Below are 16,244 nucleotides of genomic sequence, written 5' to 3'. Positions count from 1 at the left end.
ATAGAAAAATACATTTCCACAAAGCTGGGGCAGCTGGTGAAAGTTGAAGCAGGTCTGTGGATAGGATTATAATGTGGAAACCATAATTATTCCTCATTATGGGGTTATGTGCTGGTTCCCTGGGAGAGTGGCCCTCCCACTCTCGCAGGGTAAAACAAACTGGAGTATTTTGTGAATGTGGAAAACTTTATACTGCTATTTAAAGTTTTTTATACACTTGAAATTTACTAGAAAATAAAGTACTTATCAAAACAACCATGTCATACCACGCCAGAAATACAGACATCAAACTCTGTTATAGAGTCCAAGCCCTACCCAGATCCAGTTCACCCACAGTGGTGATGCTAATCACCCTTGTAGGAGTCCACATACTACAAGAAGCACCATAGGAAGATTATATTGGGAGCCACTATGTCTTGGGTGCTGTGGATAACCTAGATGTAGATGAAACAGTGGGATTTCTGAATTCTAGTTTTCCACATTCAACCACCAAAAAACTGTTACAACTAAAAAATGAATTCAGTAAAGCTGCAGGACACACACACAAAAAGAAAATCAATGCACAAAAATCATTTGTGATTCTATACACTGATAATGAACCATCAGAAAAAGGATTAAAAAAATCCCACTTACAATTGCATCCAAAAAGATAACTAGGAGTAAATTTAACCAAGGACGTGAAGGACCTGCAGACTGAAAACTGGAAGACACTGATAAAGGAAACTGAATGGACAAAACTAAATGGAAAGATACCCCGTGCTCATGGGTAAAAACAATATTGTAAAAATATGCATTCTAAGGTGGGACTTCGCTGGCCGTCCAGGGGTTGGGACTCTGCACGCCCACTGCAGGGGGCGCGGGTTCGATCCCTGGTTGGGGAACTAAGACCCCACATCCTGCATGCCACATGGTGTGGCCCACAATTTTTTTTAATTAAAAAAATATGCATTCTAGCCAAATTAATGTACACATTCAACGCAATCCCTACCAAACGTCCAATGACATTTTCCATAGAAACAGAACAAACAATATTAAGTTGTGTGTGGAACCACAAAGGACCCAGAAGAGCCAAAGCGACCCTGAGGCAGGAGAACGGGCTGGAGGCATCTCCCTCCCTGACTTCACACTTCATTACGAAGCTACAGTCCCAAAAAAGTGTGGAATTGGCACAAAAACAGGCACACAGACCAGAGCAACAGAGCAGAGAACCCAGGAATCAATCTACAGGTATGCGGTTGGTGGATGAATGTGGAAAACTAGAATTCAGAAATCCCATTGTTTCAACTACATCCAGGTCATCCACAGCACCCAAGACACAGTGGCTCCCAATATAATCTTCCGACGGTGCCTCTTGTAGTATGTGGACTCCTACAAGGGTGATTAGCATCACCACTGTGGGTGAACCAACAGATGTGCATAGCCCAAGGGGCCAATCATAATCTATTCAAATTTAGTTATTTAGGATGTAGGAGTGTTGCAGGATGGAATACATAATGTCACAGACTCTAACTATGTTAGAAATATATGGAAACAACTCACTGTAGAGGATGGAGTAAAAGGTGCTGACCTAAGTTACCTTTGGAAATGAATGGAATCTGTAGACTAAAGGCTAAATGGACCATATATAAACAGTGGGCTTTATTTTATGAAGTTCTTTCCAGGGTGTAGTAGCTAACAATTCTGAAACCTCTGCACATGTAACCTGTAAAGGAGCAATGCACAGATAAATGGCAGATGGTGGGAGCCAGGCTCCTTGCTGTGGGCGTGGGAAGTTACAGATAAGCAAGGGGAGAGCCTCTGCCCTCGTAATCCTGGATCTGGGCTTCCTGGGAGGATGCTGACTGGCCGGGGGAAACACACACATCTTCACGCTGGGAAGACCCTGCAGACATAAGAACTTCACACCCCATCTTTCCACCCATACCTGCTGGAAACACTCAGCCCTCCATAATCAGGCAATTGCAGCGTTTAAGACATTCTCACCCCCAGGCAGATAAAGGAGCATGAGGGTCTTGCTTACCCCTAAGCTGTCCCAGAATCCAGGCCCTGGGGGTGGAGCCACTTTGGGGGTTCCTGGGCCTCTGAATCCAGGCCCTGGGGGTGGAGCCAGGTTGGGGGTTCCTGGGCCTCTGAATCCAGGCCCTGGGGGTGGAGCCAGGTTGGGGTTTCCTGGGCCTCTGACCAGCAGGTGAGAGGAAGGAGGAAGACCGGTCCTGAGGACAGAGGTTCCCTCAAGTCTGTGAGCCTAGGAGCCCCGATGGGGTTCATTCCCAGTGAGGACATGGGTGGGGTCTGCAGTGGTCCTGTGTTCCCCCTGGGCCCCTTTGATGAAGCCATGGCAGCACTGGGCCCAGACGTCTCCTGGCGGTGTCTCAAACTCTGACACAGCGGTTTTACAAAGGAACAAGAGAATGGATCTGAGCCCCTGACGGCCACTCCTTTCTGGCTCTGAGTTGCTTCCACCAGGACCGCAGTCACCTGCACGTAGTCTGCTGTGACCTACCTGCCCCCATTGGCCTTTCCTCTCCCTCCCTGGGAGGATTCCCGTGACATTTCCAGCCTGGACCCCTCCCCAAGGCCAGACGCCTCTGTCCAGCCACTGCACCCCCATCTTACCTTGGGGGCTAACAGGCCCCTCAGAGGACTGGGATCCCGCAGCTCCCCACAGCCAGGAGCAGCCCCACCTTCCCAGGTTGCTGAGCCCAGGCACCGGGTGTAACCGAGCAGGACCCTACGGGGCCTTCCCAGGACAGAGCCCTCCCCCACGTCCTCTGCTGTAGGTCCTCTCTGAAGTACCCGGATAACAGTGTCTGACGCACGCTTCCTCCACCACCAAGTTGAAGGAATTAACTACTTGATGATCATGAACAGGTAACCCCGGAGCTTCTGGTGCCTAAGAATTTATAATGTTAACCGCCTGTTACCTCACCATCAACCAGAGAATTGTGCACCAGCTGATCACGTACCCTGCGACCCCCCGCCGTCACTTGGCCTTTAAAATTGCTTTGCTGAAATCCTTCAGGGAGTTCGGGGTTCCAGAGCACAAGCCACCTGGCCTCCTTGTATTGGCACTTGTACAATTAGAGCTGCACTTTCCTTCACCACACCTGGTGTCAGTAGACTGGCTTTACTGCACTCGGGCAAGCGGACCCACATTTTGTTCGGTAACACTGGGGTCTCCCAGGCTCCCACCCTCCTTGCGCCCCAGTGACTGTCATCTGCTCCTCCAGAGTCTTCTTGCAGCAAAAATAGAAATGAAGTTTTCCTTCCCCTGAGAACAAGGAAAACAAAGGGAACAGCGAACAGGCTAGAGAATAAACATTACCTGGCCTGAAAGAGCTCATCACTCCTTGTTTTCCTTTCTCACTCATTTGTAGTAACTAGATTTGTACTTTACAAAGCTAACCTCACTCCCTAACACTATGTAATTTACATTCGGCACCCATCACCCCTGACTCTGTGTGAGTTACATCCCCTGCCTCTCACTCCCTAACCTTATTATGTCCAGCACTTACATTCTATACGCCCCTCATAACAAGTCACCCCCTATAGTTTTTCATTTCAGAAACAAGGTCACCGGCCGATAAACCAGAGGCAAACGGATGCAATTACCAGACTGCTGGACCCCAATTACCGGGCGGTCTGATGCCAACTGTGACTGTTTAGAAATAATGCAAAGGAAAGGAGGAATGCAAGACCTTCACTACTTTGATCCTCATCCTATACTCCGGACTGCGAGAGCCCCACATATAAAATCTTCCCTGATTCTCAAGGAGGGGGTGCCCAGTTCTTGAGGCACTAGCCGGCTGTGCCTTCCCTTCTGCCTGGCAGAAAAATAAAGCCATCTCTCTCTTCCTCAAAAATCCCTGTCTCTCACATACAGATTGAAAGTAAGGGCATGGAAAAAGATATTCCAGTCAAATGGAAATCAGAAGAAAGCTGGAGTAGCAATTCTTATATCAGACAAAATAGACTTTAAAATAAAGACTATTAGAAGGGACAAAGAAGGACACTACATAATGATAAAGGGATCGATCCAAGAAGAAGATATAACAATTGTAAATATTTATGCACCTAACATAGGAGCACCTCAAGACATAAGGCAAATACTAACAGCCATAAAAGGGGAAATCGACAGTAACACACTCACAGTAGGGGACTTTAACACCCCACTTTCACCAATGGACAGATCATCCAAAATGAAAATAAATAAGGAAACACAAGCTTTAAATGATACATTAAACAAGATGGACTTAATTGATATTTATAGGACATTCCATCCAAAAACAACAGAATACACATTTTTCTCAAGTGCTCATGGAACATTCTCCAGGATAGATCATATCTTGGGTCACAAATCAAGCCTTGGTAAATTTAAGAAAACTGAAATTGTATCAAGTATCTTTTTTTTTTTTTTGCGGTACGTGGGCCTCTCACTGTTGTGGCCTCTCCCGTTGCGGAGCACAGGCTCCGGACGCACAGGCCCAGCGGCCATGGCTCACGGGCTTAGCCACTCCGCGGCATGTGGGATCTTCCCGGACCGGGGCACGAACCCTCGTCCCCTGCATCGGCAGGCAGACTCTCAACCACTGCGCCATCAGGGAAGCCCTGTATCAAGTAACTTTTCCGACCACAATGCTATGAGACTAGACATCAATTACAGGAAAAGATCTGTAAAAAAAATACAAACACATGGAGGCTAAACAATACACTACTCAATAACGAAGTGATCACTGAAGAAATCAAAGAGGAAATCAAAAAATACCTGGAAACAAATGACAATGGAGACACGATGACCCAAAACCTATGGGACGCAGCAAAAGCAGTTCTAAGGGGGAAGTTTATAGCAATACAATCCCACCTTAAGAAACAGGAAACATCTCGAGTAAACAACCTGACCCTGCACCTAAAGCAATTAGAGAAAGAAGAACAAAAACCCCCCAAAATTAGCAGAAGGAAATAAATCATAAAGATCAGATCAGAAATAAATGAAAAAGAAATGAAGGAAACGATAGCAAAGATCAATAAAACTAAAAGCTGGTTCTTTGAGAAGATAAACAAAATTGATAAACCATTAGCCAGACTCATCAAGAAAAAAAGGGAGAAGACTCAAATCAATAGAATTAGAAATGAAAAAGGAGAAGTAACAACTGACACTGCAGAAATACAAAAGATCATGAGAGATTACTACAAGCAACTCTATGCCAATAAAATGGACAACCTGGAAGAAATGGACAAATTCTTAGAAATGCACAACCTGCCAAGACTGAATCAGGAAGAAATAGAAAATATGAATAGACCAATCACAAGCACTGAAATTGAAACTGTGATTAAAAATCTTCCAACAAACAAAAGCCCAGGACCAGGTGGCTTCACAGCTGAATTCTATCAAACATTTAGAGAAGAGCTAACACCTATCCTTCTAAAACTCTTCCAAAATATAGCAGAGGGAGGAACACTCCCAAACTCATTCTACGAGGCCACCATCACCTTGATACCAAAACCAGGCAAGGATGTCACAAAGAAAGAAAACTACAGCCAATATCACTGATGAACATAGATGCAAAAATCCTCAACAAAATACTAGCAAACAGAATCCAACAGCACATTAAAAGGATCATACACCATGATCAAGTGGATTTTATCCCAAGAATGCAAGGATTCTTCAGTGTATGCAAATCAATCAATGTGATATACCATATTAACAAATAGAAGCAGAAAAACCATATAATCATCTCAATAGGTGCAGAAAAAGCTTTCGACAAAATTCAACACCCATTTATGATAAAAACCCTGCAGAAAGTAGGCATAGAGGGAACTTACCTCAACATAATAAAGGCCACATAGGACAAACCCATAGCCAACATCGTTTTCAATGGTGAAAAACTGAAACCATTTCTACTAAGATCAGGAACAAGACAAGGTTGTCCACTCTCACCACTATTATTCAACATAGTTTTGGAAGTTTTAGCCACAGCAATCAGAGAAGAAAAAGAAATAAAAGGAATCCAAATCAGAGAAGAAGAAGTAAAGCTGTCACTGTTTGCAGATGACATGATACTATACATAGAGAATCCTGAAGATGCTACCAGAAAACTACTAGAGCTAATCAATGAATTTGGTAAAGTAGCAGGATACAAAATTAATGCACAGAAATCTCTGGCATTCCTGTACACTAATGATGAAAAATATGAAAATGAAATCAAGAAAACACTCCCATTTACCATTGCAACAAAAAGAATAAAATATCTAGGAATAAACCTACCCAAGGAGACAAAAGACCTGTATGCAGAAAATTATAAGACACTGATGAAAGAAATTAAAGATGATACAAATAGATGGAGAGATATACCATGCTCCTGGATTGGAAGAATCAATATTGTGAAAATGACTCTACTACCCAAAGCAATCTACAGATTCAATGCAATCCCTATCAAACTACCACTGGCATTTTTCACAGAACTAGAACAAAAAATTTCAAAATTTGTTTGGAAAAACAAAAGACCCCGAATAGCCAAAGCAATCTTGAGAACAAAAAACGGAGCTGGAGGAATCAGGCTCCCTGACTTCAGACTATACTACAAAGCTACAGTAATCAAGACAGTGTGGTACTGGCACAAAAACAGAAAGATAGATCAATGGAACAGGATAGAAAGCCCAGAGATAAACCCACGCACATATGGCCAACTTATCTTTGATAAAGGAGGCAGGAATGTACAGTGGAGAAAGGACAGTCTCTTCAATAAGTGGTGCTGGGAAAACTGGACAGGGACATGTAAAAGTATGAGATTAGATCATTCCCTAACACCATACACAAAAATAAGTTCAAAATGGATTAAAGACCTAAATGTAAGGCCAGAAACTATCAAACTCTTAGAGGAAAACCTAGGCAGAACACTCTATGACATAAATCACAGCAAGATCCTTTTGGACCCACCTCCTAGAGAAATGGAAATAAAAACAAAGATAAACAAATGAGACCTAATGAAACTTCAAATCTTTTGCACAGGAAATGAAACCATAAACAAGATGAAAAGACAACCCTCAGAATGGGAGAAAATATTTGCAAATGAAGCAAATGACAAAGGATTAACCTCCAAAATTTATAAACAGCTCATGCAGCTCAATAGCAAAAAAACAAATAACCCAATCCAAAAATGGGCAGAAGACTTAAATAGGCATTTCTCCAAAGAAGATATACAGACTGCCAACAAACACATGAAAGAATGCTCAACATCATTAATCATTAGAGATATGCAAATCAAAACTACAATGAGATATCATCTCACACCAGTCAGAATGGCCATCAAGAAATCTAGAAACAATAAATGCTGGAGAGGGTGTGGAGAAAAGGGAACACTCTTGCACTGCTGGTGGGAATGTGAATTGGTACAGCCACTATGGAGAACGGTATGGAGGTTCCTTAAAAAACTAAAAATAGAACTGCCATATGACCCAGCAATCCCACTACTAGGCATATACCCTGAGAAAACCATAATTCAAAAAGAGACATGTACCAAAATGTTCATTGCAGCTCTATTCACAATAGCCCGGAGATGGAAACAACCTAAGTGTCCATCATCGGATGAATGGATAAAGAAGATGTGGCACATATATACAATGGAATATTACTCAGCCATAAAAAGAAACGAGACTGAGCTATTTGTAATGAGGTGGATAGACCTAGAGTCTGTCATACAGAGTGAAGTAAGTCAGAAAGAGAAAGACAAATACCGTATGCTAACACATATATATGGAATTTAAAAAAAAATGTCATGAAGAACCTAGGGGTAAAACGGGAATAAAGACACAGACCTACTTGAGAATGGACTTGAGGATATGGGGAGGGGGAAGGGTAAGCTGTGACAAAGCGAAAGAGAGGCATGGACATATATACACTACCAAATGTAAGGTAGATAGATAGTGGGAAGCAGCCGCATAGCACAGGGAGATCAGCTCGGTGCTTTGTGACCGCCTGGAGGGGTGGGATGGGGAGGGTGGGAGGGAGGGAGACGCAGGAGGGAAGGGATGTGGGAACAGATGTATATGTATGACTGATTCACTTTGTTATAAAGCAAAAACTAATAAAAAAAATCCCTGTCTGTATTTCTGCTCAGCCTCAGTGCACAGGGAAGCCGATATTTCGACAACAGTCTGTGGCCAGTTCCCGTACTAATTCCCCTCTACACCCACAGCCCTGGCCCAAGCCCGATCTTGTGCCTGGTTCCTCCATCAGGCCTGACAAAGCTCCCTTCCCCCACAGTGCATCTCACATCCCACCCCAACATGGTCTTTCTGAAGCATAAATGAGACTGTGACTCTCTCCCACCTGTAATCCCCCAAAGTTTCCCCACTTTCGCTAGGGTATCTGCCGGGAGAGACATCTGCCAAGGCCCTGAGAGTCCCCGGCATCCCCACTAGGCTGCTGACTCCTGGGTTCCCTGACAATGAGCACCTCAGCAGGCCAGGAGACACAGCAGGAAACCCCAGAACTGCTCACCTCCGGAGGGGACTGGCACTGCCACTGCCTGATCAAAGAGAGCAGAGAAGGGCTCCCCTGCTGGGACACAAACTCTACGAGTGGCCTCTCCTTGAGCCATTACATCACCTCGTGTGACTTGAGGGAAGGAAGCACCAAGGCACCCTTGGCTCCTAAGGAGGATGGTAGAGGCTCAGTCACGTCCCCCCAAATCCACATGCTGAATCCCTAACCCCCAGGACCCCAGGACGTGGCTGTATTTGGAGATGGGATTTTTAAAGAGGTGATCAAGGTAAAAATGAGGTCACTAGGCTGGATCCTAATCCAATAGGATTGATGTCCTACAAGAAGAGATTAGGACACAGATAGGCACAGGGGGAGACCATGTGAGGGCCTGGGGAGAAGACGGCTGTCTAAGCACCAAGTAGAGAGGCCTCAGGAGAAATCAGCCTGCAGACACCTTGATCTCAGCATCCAGGAATGGGAGATAGGTCTGTTATTCAAGTGGCCCAGTCTGTGCTCTTTGTTACAGGGGTCCTGAGCAGACTCACACGCAGGGTAACTCAGGGCTTAGACTGGACAGAGCCCAAGCTCCATCCCCCTGTATGTGAGTTACAGGATCCTCAGGACCTGAGGAGGGGGTCCCTGATGGGAGGCACGAGATAGAAGATGCTAGGCATTAACATGACTGCATTCACGTTAAACGTGCCTGAACTACATTCACACGAGATGGTTTTGTCCTGTATGTACATTGGCACCTTCAGTCTGAACTGCAGATCTTTGGCTTCACCACCTCCACTGAGGGCATTAGCTTCACCTGCTGTAGACCGTCTCCTATAGGATTTCCAGAACCACAAAGCATCGAAGCTTCACAGGCCCCAGAGTCTGTGCGCTACTGTCCAGGTGACCCTCACAGCAGAGCCACACAGCTGCCCATCAGAACCCATTTCCCTTTTTCCTGTTCACAGCTACCCTGCACCTCCCAACCTTCCCACCCCTTACAGCTGGGACGCAGGGTCTCGTGTTACCAAGGGGAAGGGGTGGAGGTGGTGAGGGCCCTGGCCAGCCTGCATCTTGGACAGAGGGCATGATGCCCAGCTGGTCACCCCACCCTGCTGGTTGGAGCCCTCACCTGGAAGCAGGGAGGAGAAACAAGGGGGACAGAGCCTGGGGCCTGACACCCACCTGCCCTGGACTCTCACAAGAAGGGGACAGAGACGTCTTGAGCTTCAGACCAGTTTTGGGAGACACTTTGTTCCAGCAACAAACCTTTGCCTTAAAAGCCAAGGTGCTTTACAAAGCCCTCCCCAGCTGTCACAGAAAGTCAGGCTTAATCTCATCACACTTTTCTCAAACCTCAGCTCACGCTGAGACCACCACTCAGGTGATGGTGCTTCAGAGCAGCCCCTTTAAAAGATCCCTGGAGTTCAGCTCCCTCAGCTCTGCCTTCAGTTTAAGGGAGAAGTTTCCTTGACAACCTTGACAAACCTGCTCAGTTTCCTTGACAACCAAGCTTCGCAATCTCCCAAACTCTTCTCCTTCAAACATTCCTATTCTAGGCTTGATGAGCCTAAAGTGACAGTGCTGTCATCATGTGCCAGAGAGTGACTCCTCCAAGCCCGTAGTTATTGGTTACATGATGCTACTGATGATGAAATCCCAGAGGAGCCAGCTTTGCAGTATAACCACTTCTGGACTCGGCACTGGGTCCCTTTCCATGGACAGAGTGGAGTGGCTGTTTCCACGGGCCCCGTGGTGGAAGAGCTCACCTAATGCAGCCAGGACTTCATCCTTTCCAGGTGATTCCAGGGTCCTCACTCTGCCCAGACCCCACCCACATGGCTGCTGTCTGTGCCAGTCTATATGGGACCTTGGTAACCTCCTAAAATGAGGGTTATTTTATACACAGATAATGGGTTGAATGCTGGCCCCAAAAGATGTGCCCCCCAGAACACGTGAACAGGACCATATCTAGGAAAAGGGTCTTTGTATATGTAGTGAAGGATCTCGAGGTGAGGTCATCTTGGGTTAGGGTGGCCCTCAATCCAATTGAGAGAGTCCTTATGAGAGACAAAAGAGGAGAAACACCGACATAGAGGAGAAGCCACGTGAAGACAGAGGCAGAGACGGGAGGGACGCAGCCGCAAGCCTGGGGATGCCTGGAGCCCCTAGAAGCTGGAAAAGGCAGGGAGAACCCTATCCTAGAGCCTTTTGAGAGACTTCCATCCTGCAACACCTTTATCTCAGATGCCGGGTCTCCAGGACTGGGGGAGGATGAATTCCTGTTGTTTTAAACCACCCAGCTTGTGGTCATTTGTTACAGAAGCCACAGAACGGTCACACAGACCCTGCTCTGTAGGATCCCGGAAGTGTGGGTCTCACTAAAGGCCGATACAGGCTGGATTGCAGAACCCTTAGAGTCAGCACTGAGCCCCAGAAATCCTAAAGCAGAGGCTGGACACCAGAATGTGGAGGGGTCAGTCGGAAGCCCATCCCTAAGGGTGCCGGCTGCACACGTCCTCCCCAGGTTTTTACGCCTGTACCTGTTGGGGATAAGTATTTCCATCCTGATTCAGGACCTCTGATGTCACCCTTCACGTTGCTAATTAAGATCCCACTAGTTGGAGCTTCCCTGGTGGTGCAGTGGTTGAGAGTCCGCCTGCTGATGCAGGGGACACGGGTTTGTGCCCCGGTCCGGGAGGATCCCACATGCCGTGGAGCAGCTGGGCCCGTGAGCCATGGCCGCTGAGCCTGCGCGTCCAGAGCCCGTGCTCTGCAACGGGAGAGGCCACAACAGTGAGAGGCCCGCGTAACTGCAAAAAAAATAAAATAAAATAAAATAACCACTAGTTACACAGATGAAAACCCTATCAGGACACTTGCTCCAGTGGTAAACAATTCTGAAGTTGGTCAGAGGTGGGAAATCGTCTCCCATGCAGCCAGCAGCCCCCCTGCAAGGAGTGTCCTCATTGCAAAGCTGGGGGACGGTGCCGAGGCATCTGTGAGTAAACGTGAGCTGAGTCCCAGGCCAGCTGCTGCTGAACTGTTCCCACCCTTCCCAGGTAAAACACCTGAATGTGTGCAAGGACTTGAAAGTCTAGAGGAAAGGCCGTGGAGCCACACCAGCGACAGCACGCAGGCCAACTTGGTGCCTGCAGGCCAGCCAGGATGGTCCTGGCCCTGGGCGCTCTTCTGGAAGCTTTCCATTTCCCTGCCTGAGATACCCCTCCTGTCCCGGCCCCCACTGTTCTTTTCCTTCCTCACCTCTGCCCGGGGAGAAATTCCAGCGGCAGGTATGGGTGACACATCCTCTTCTTTAGCAGGTGGCAGCCTGGCAACTCCTGCAGAAAGTCCAGCAGAGCCCCACTCACACCGGGCCACCCACAAAGCCACGGCCCCTCACTCCCTCCCACCAGCCCAGCCCCTACACTGCTGTCGGGGCAGAGAATATGGCGTCAGGCACAGCTGCAGGGGCTCTTGCTGCCTGGAGCGGTGTTTATATTGACCTCAACCCAGGCACACCTGGGGAGGGCTGGCAGGCAGGGTCAGGCTGCCCAGGTCAGCCAATCCTTGTCCATCAGGGACTCAGAGTTGCAGAAAATGGGCCTTGCTGCACCAGCCAGGTCCAAGGAACAGGTGTAGGGTCCTGAGGGTCAGGATAGACACGGGGCTGCAGCTCTGCTTGTTTGCTAATCATTTTCTCTGGTCCATGAGTGGGAGACAACTTCAAGACCCTCTCCTAATGAAAGGAACCAAGGAGTCAGGGAGAGGAGGGGTGGTGGGTGAAGACAGAGGCCTGGTGCCCCAGCTGCAGTGGAAGCCTCTGGAAGACCTGGTGGAGGGAGGCCACACAGAGTGAAGCCCAGGGTCACAGACCTGTCCAGGAGCTGCTGTTTGTTAGTCCTGCTCTGAGGTGCTCAGGGTCAGCTCAACCGACAGGTGGGCTAGGGGTGCTCTGCAATGAGGGCTACGTGCACGGTTCCTCTGTGCCCAGACCTGCTGGGTGCCTGCCCAGGGGAGCTCCATACCCGGGGAGGGGCCTGACCACGAGAGCCCCATGGGCTGCTGGGTACCTGCCCAGGTGAGCTCCATACCCGGGGAGGGGCCTGACCACGAGAGCCCTGTAGGCTGCTGGGTGCCAGCCCAGGTGAACTCCATATCCTGGGAGGGGCCTGACCATGAGGGCCCCGGGGGGCTGCTGGGTACCTGCTCAGGTGAGCTCCATATCCTGGGAGGGGCTGGCCATGAGAGCCCCGTAGGCTGTGAGGGGGGCGTGTGTATGAGCGCCCTCTCTGTGCAGCCGGCACAGAGTTGCTTAGCAACTTCCCTGTGGGCAGTGCTGGGATGAAATGAGAACCGGGAGCTGCCACGGACCCCCTGAACCACCGCCTCCTTACAGACTGTTACCAAGTGAAGTCACGTGGACCCTGCTTGGGTCCCAGCCTGGCGAGGCGCTCTGCCTCCACGGGGGACGTTTCCTTTTTCCACGTGGGTTCAAGTAGGCAAATAACAAAACCAAAGCTGAGACCACCACAGCACAGGCTCTATTCAGTGGCCAAAGAATGGAGAAGCGGGAACTAAGTTCACAGATCAACTTCTCGCCCTCCTGGAGAAAGTGGCTTAATTTTTTTTTTTTTTTTTTTTTTTTGCAGTACGCAGGCCTCTCACTGTTGTGGCCTCTTCCGTTGCGGAGCACAGGCTCCGGACGCGCAGGCTCAGCGGCCATGGCTCACGGGCCCAGCCGCTCTGTGGCACGTGGGATCCTCCCGGACCGGGGCATGAACCCGCGTCCCCTGCATCGGCAGGCGGACTCTCAACCACTGTGCAACCAGGGAAGCCCGAAAGTGGCTTAATTTTAAAGAGTGAAGACAAAGGGAGGAGGAGCGAGGCTAGTGAATGAAGAGGCCTTCCGGGGAAGGGGCAGGGCTATTCCCAAGGGGGTGGGGCTTTTCCCAAGGGGGTGGGGTACCACCTCCTTTTACCCATTTTTGGTCCTTCATGTCCAGTCATGGCCACCGGTAGGTGTGTCACTTAATATGCTGATATAGTAAATTCAGCATGTGATGAGATTCAGGGTCTGTTGGAGGTCACATTTGTTGCCATCTTGGTCCCAGGTGGTTCCATCTGTTTATTTGTTTGTAGCTTCCTTTCTTATCTCTGGACCCCTTCACTTAAATACTTAGGTGAACTCCTGCTGAAGTTGGGGGGTGGAGGACAGCCCTGTGAAAGGTGGGTCCACGGGTTTTGAGCAGGGCCTGGAGCAGCTCTGACAACAAGAGGAGGCTGAGACGGGTGGTCAGTCTGACGCCCGCACTGGGGCCTGTGGTTGGCATGTGGAGGTGGTCAGCAGGGGGCACGTGTCAGGGAAGGTTCTCGGTGTTTACACAGAAGATGTGAATGTGGACCCAGATGCAGAGCTGCCTGCAGACGCCGCTACAGAAACCCCTGATTCTTTCCTGAGAAAACTTCTGGGCGGTCATTCAGGCAACAGGGCAAACAGCTTGCTCTGGAGGCTCTTGTGGGGAAGTGGGGGCCTAGCAACAGGGGCTCAGCCCGCATAACCCCAGAAGCCCTCCCAGGACAGCCCCAGAACCGCTTCTGGAATGGCAAGCAGAAGTGGGTCTTCCACCTACTAGACGTGGAGGAGAGGGCTGGGGTCTGCAGGGCCTCCCTCACCTTCAGGGACTGGCTGGGAGGCTCACAGGACTCGGCACATGCTCGTGGCTTGTGTGCTCACAGCTGAGATGGGTCACAGCACGCAGTAGGGATGCCCGGTTGGGAGGGCCCCTGCTCCAGTCACCTCATGACCCGTCATGCCCCCTCCTTCCCTCGAGGGTCTCTAGGGTGTCTCTTCCCCCAGCGACGAAGGGCAGAGCCATGACAGTTACCCGCACCCCCGTCCCCCCAGGGAAGCTCACTAGAGGCTTGGCACCCGGCTGGGGGCTGGTCGCATGGTGTTCTCTGCCCTCACCCTCCAAAATGCCAGTGCCCAGAAGGGGAGCCGGGGTCCAGCATGAGCCACATGGTTTGTGCAAACAGCACAGGCGCAGGGGGCTGCCCCTAACGGGAGGCGGGAGGGTTTAGATCAGGCCCGGGAGCTGCTCACCAGCTGCATTGGCTTCCTGGGGCAGCTGTGACGAACGACCACAAACGGAAGCTCAGAGCAACAGAAACCTGTCCTCTCTCAGTCCTGGAGACCAGACGTCTGAGGTCAAGGTGTCCCAGGGCCACGCTCCCTCCGGAGGCTCCAGGGGAGGGTCCTACCTGCCTCTTCCAGCTTCTGGGGGCTCCAGGCATCCCTGGGCTTGTGGCCGCATCCCTCCTGTCTCTACCTCCGTCTTCACGTGGTGTCTCCTGTGTGTCTGTGTCTCTCCGCTTGTCTCTTAGAAGGACACTGTCACTGATTCAGGGCCACCCAGATCCAGGATGACGTCATCTCCAGATCCGCAACTAATTATACCTGCAGAGACCGTACTTCCAAATACGGTTCCATTCTCAGATTCTGGGGGGCATGACGTGGACATAACTTCTGGGGGGCCCCCATTCAACCCACTATAGCAGCCAGTTCCCAGGTGTCAGCCGACCTTCCTCAGGACAGCATCAGGCTGGTGATGTTCTGTGTTTCCTCACGGAGTTGTCTCTTGTTTCCTGTGGTAACAGTGAGGTTGGGTGGGGGGGCGCTGCCGGCTGACCTCCCCGTCATTCCAGGGACCATGCTGACGTGTCCTTCCCGGGAGGGTGCGAGCACAGCCAGGGCTCCCTGGGAATACTCCACACTGACCGCTCGGTGGTCAGACACCAGCATGCCTGGCCCGGTCCCCACACCTCTGCACCTTCTACACGTCCACAGCCTGGTGGACTCTGTGCGGGCCTGTGACCAGGAGGTGTGGACCGGCAGGCTCGGTGGGAGCCCTCCTGCCTGCCATGTGGCCTCCAGCCCACCACAGGCCCTCCAGTCCTGCCATGGACACCCCCATCCCATTAACCCCCAAGAGGCCTTCTGGGAGGGGTGAGAACTTGGCCATGAAGAAGGCAGGGCATGCCCTAACTGCAGCAGGTGAAGGCAAGGACTGGGGGTGCTTGGCTATTTGTCCCCCAAAGACCCCGAATGTGGGCTCTGACTTGAGGGGTCCACCTCCACCTGAGCTCACCTGGGGGGTCGCTTCAAGGAGAGCGTGTCCTTGGGTGACTTTCCAACTCTCCCCACACCCAGCTTCATCCTCTGGGCTCCCCTGGCCCCATTAATAGTCTTTAAACAGTGTCTCTCACCCATGAGGCCTGCGTGGGAGATTTTAATATCGTGTGGGAGTCCAGCGACCAGCGCCCACGTGTCCTGGGTGTCTTGGGAGGGGAGGGGGCCTCGCTCTCACGTTCCTGTCCCAGTGCACCTGGGGGCGGGGGCAGCAGACCCAGGCTCTGTTCCGGCAGAAGCTCCCTTTCTGTGAACAAGTCTTCCCCCACTCCCGTTATCCTCACTGGAGGCTCAGGAGGCCACAGCATCGGGGCACCTCCAGCACCAGGACCCCACCCTAGGGAATGTCTCAAGAGCAGGGACCAGGCCTGGGGGCGGAGGGGAGGAGGGAGCCGGCCTCTTTGGGATCCCCGGGGCTAGGATGCCTCCTACGCAGGAGGGCCTTGGACTCAGCTTAACTACCACCCGGGGTCTCCTACCCCTCCCCTGGTAGGGGGGCCCTTCAGATTCCAGGGCCCCAAGATCCTCCCCACTGACTTCTGACCTCAACTGCAAAGTCGGGGACCCAGTGAC

At 50.3% G+C, this 16,244-nt stretch overlaps 1 pseudogene across 1 annotated transcript in view; it reads right to left on the bottom strand.

Annotated features, from left to right (window-relative positions):
- Nucleotides 1–15,698, bottom strand: part of LOC307053859 (phosphoethanolamine/phosphocholine phosphatase-like) — a 59,808-nt pseudogene extending 44,110 nt beyond the window's left edge. The window contains exon 1 of the transcript in view: nt 15,631–15,698. The product of the transcript in view is annotated as a phosphoethanolamine/phosphocholine phosphatase-like (transcript). The remainder of the gene's footprint in view (nt 1–15,630) is intronic.
- Between the last annotated feature and the right edge of the window lie 546 nt (nt 15,699–16,244).

The sequence above is a fragment of the Hyperoodon ampullatus genome, assembly GCF_949752795.1.
Source record: "Hyperoodon ampullatus genome assembly, chromosome: 5".
Classification (NCBI taxonomy): Eukaryota; Metazoa; Chordata; class Mammalia; order Artiodactyla; family Ziphiidae; genus Hyperoodon; species Hyperoodon ampullatus.
The sequence above is the reverse complement of the archived record's forward strand: the minus strand, read 5'-3'. Positions and strand labels throughout refer to the sequence as shown.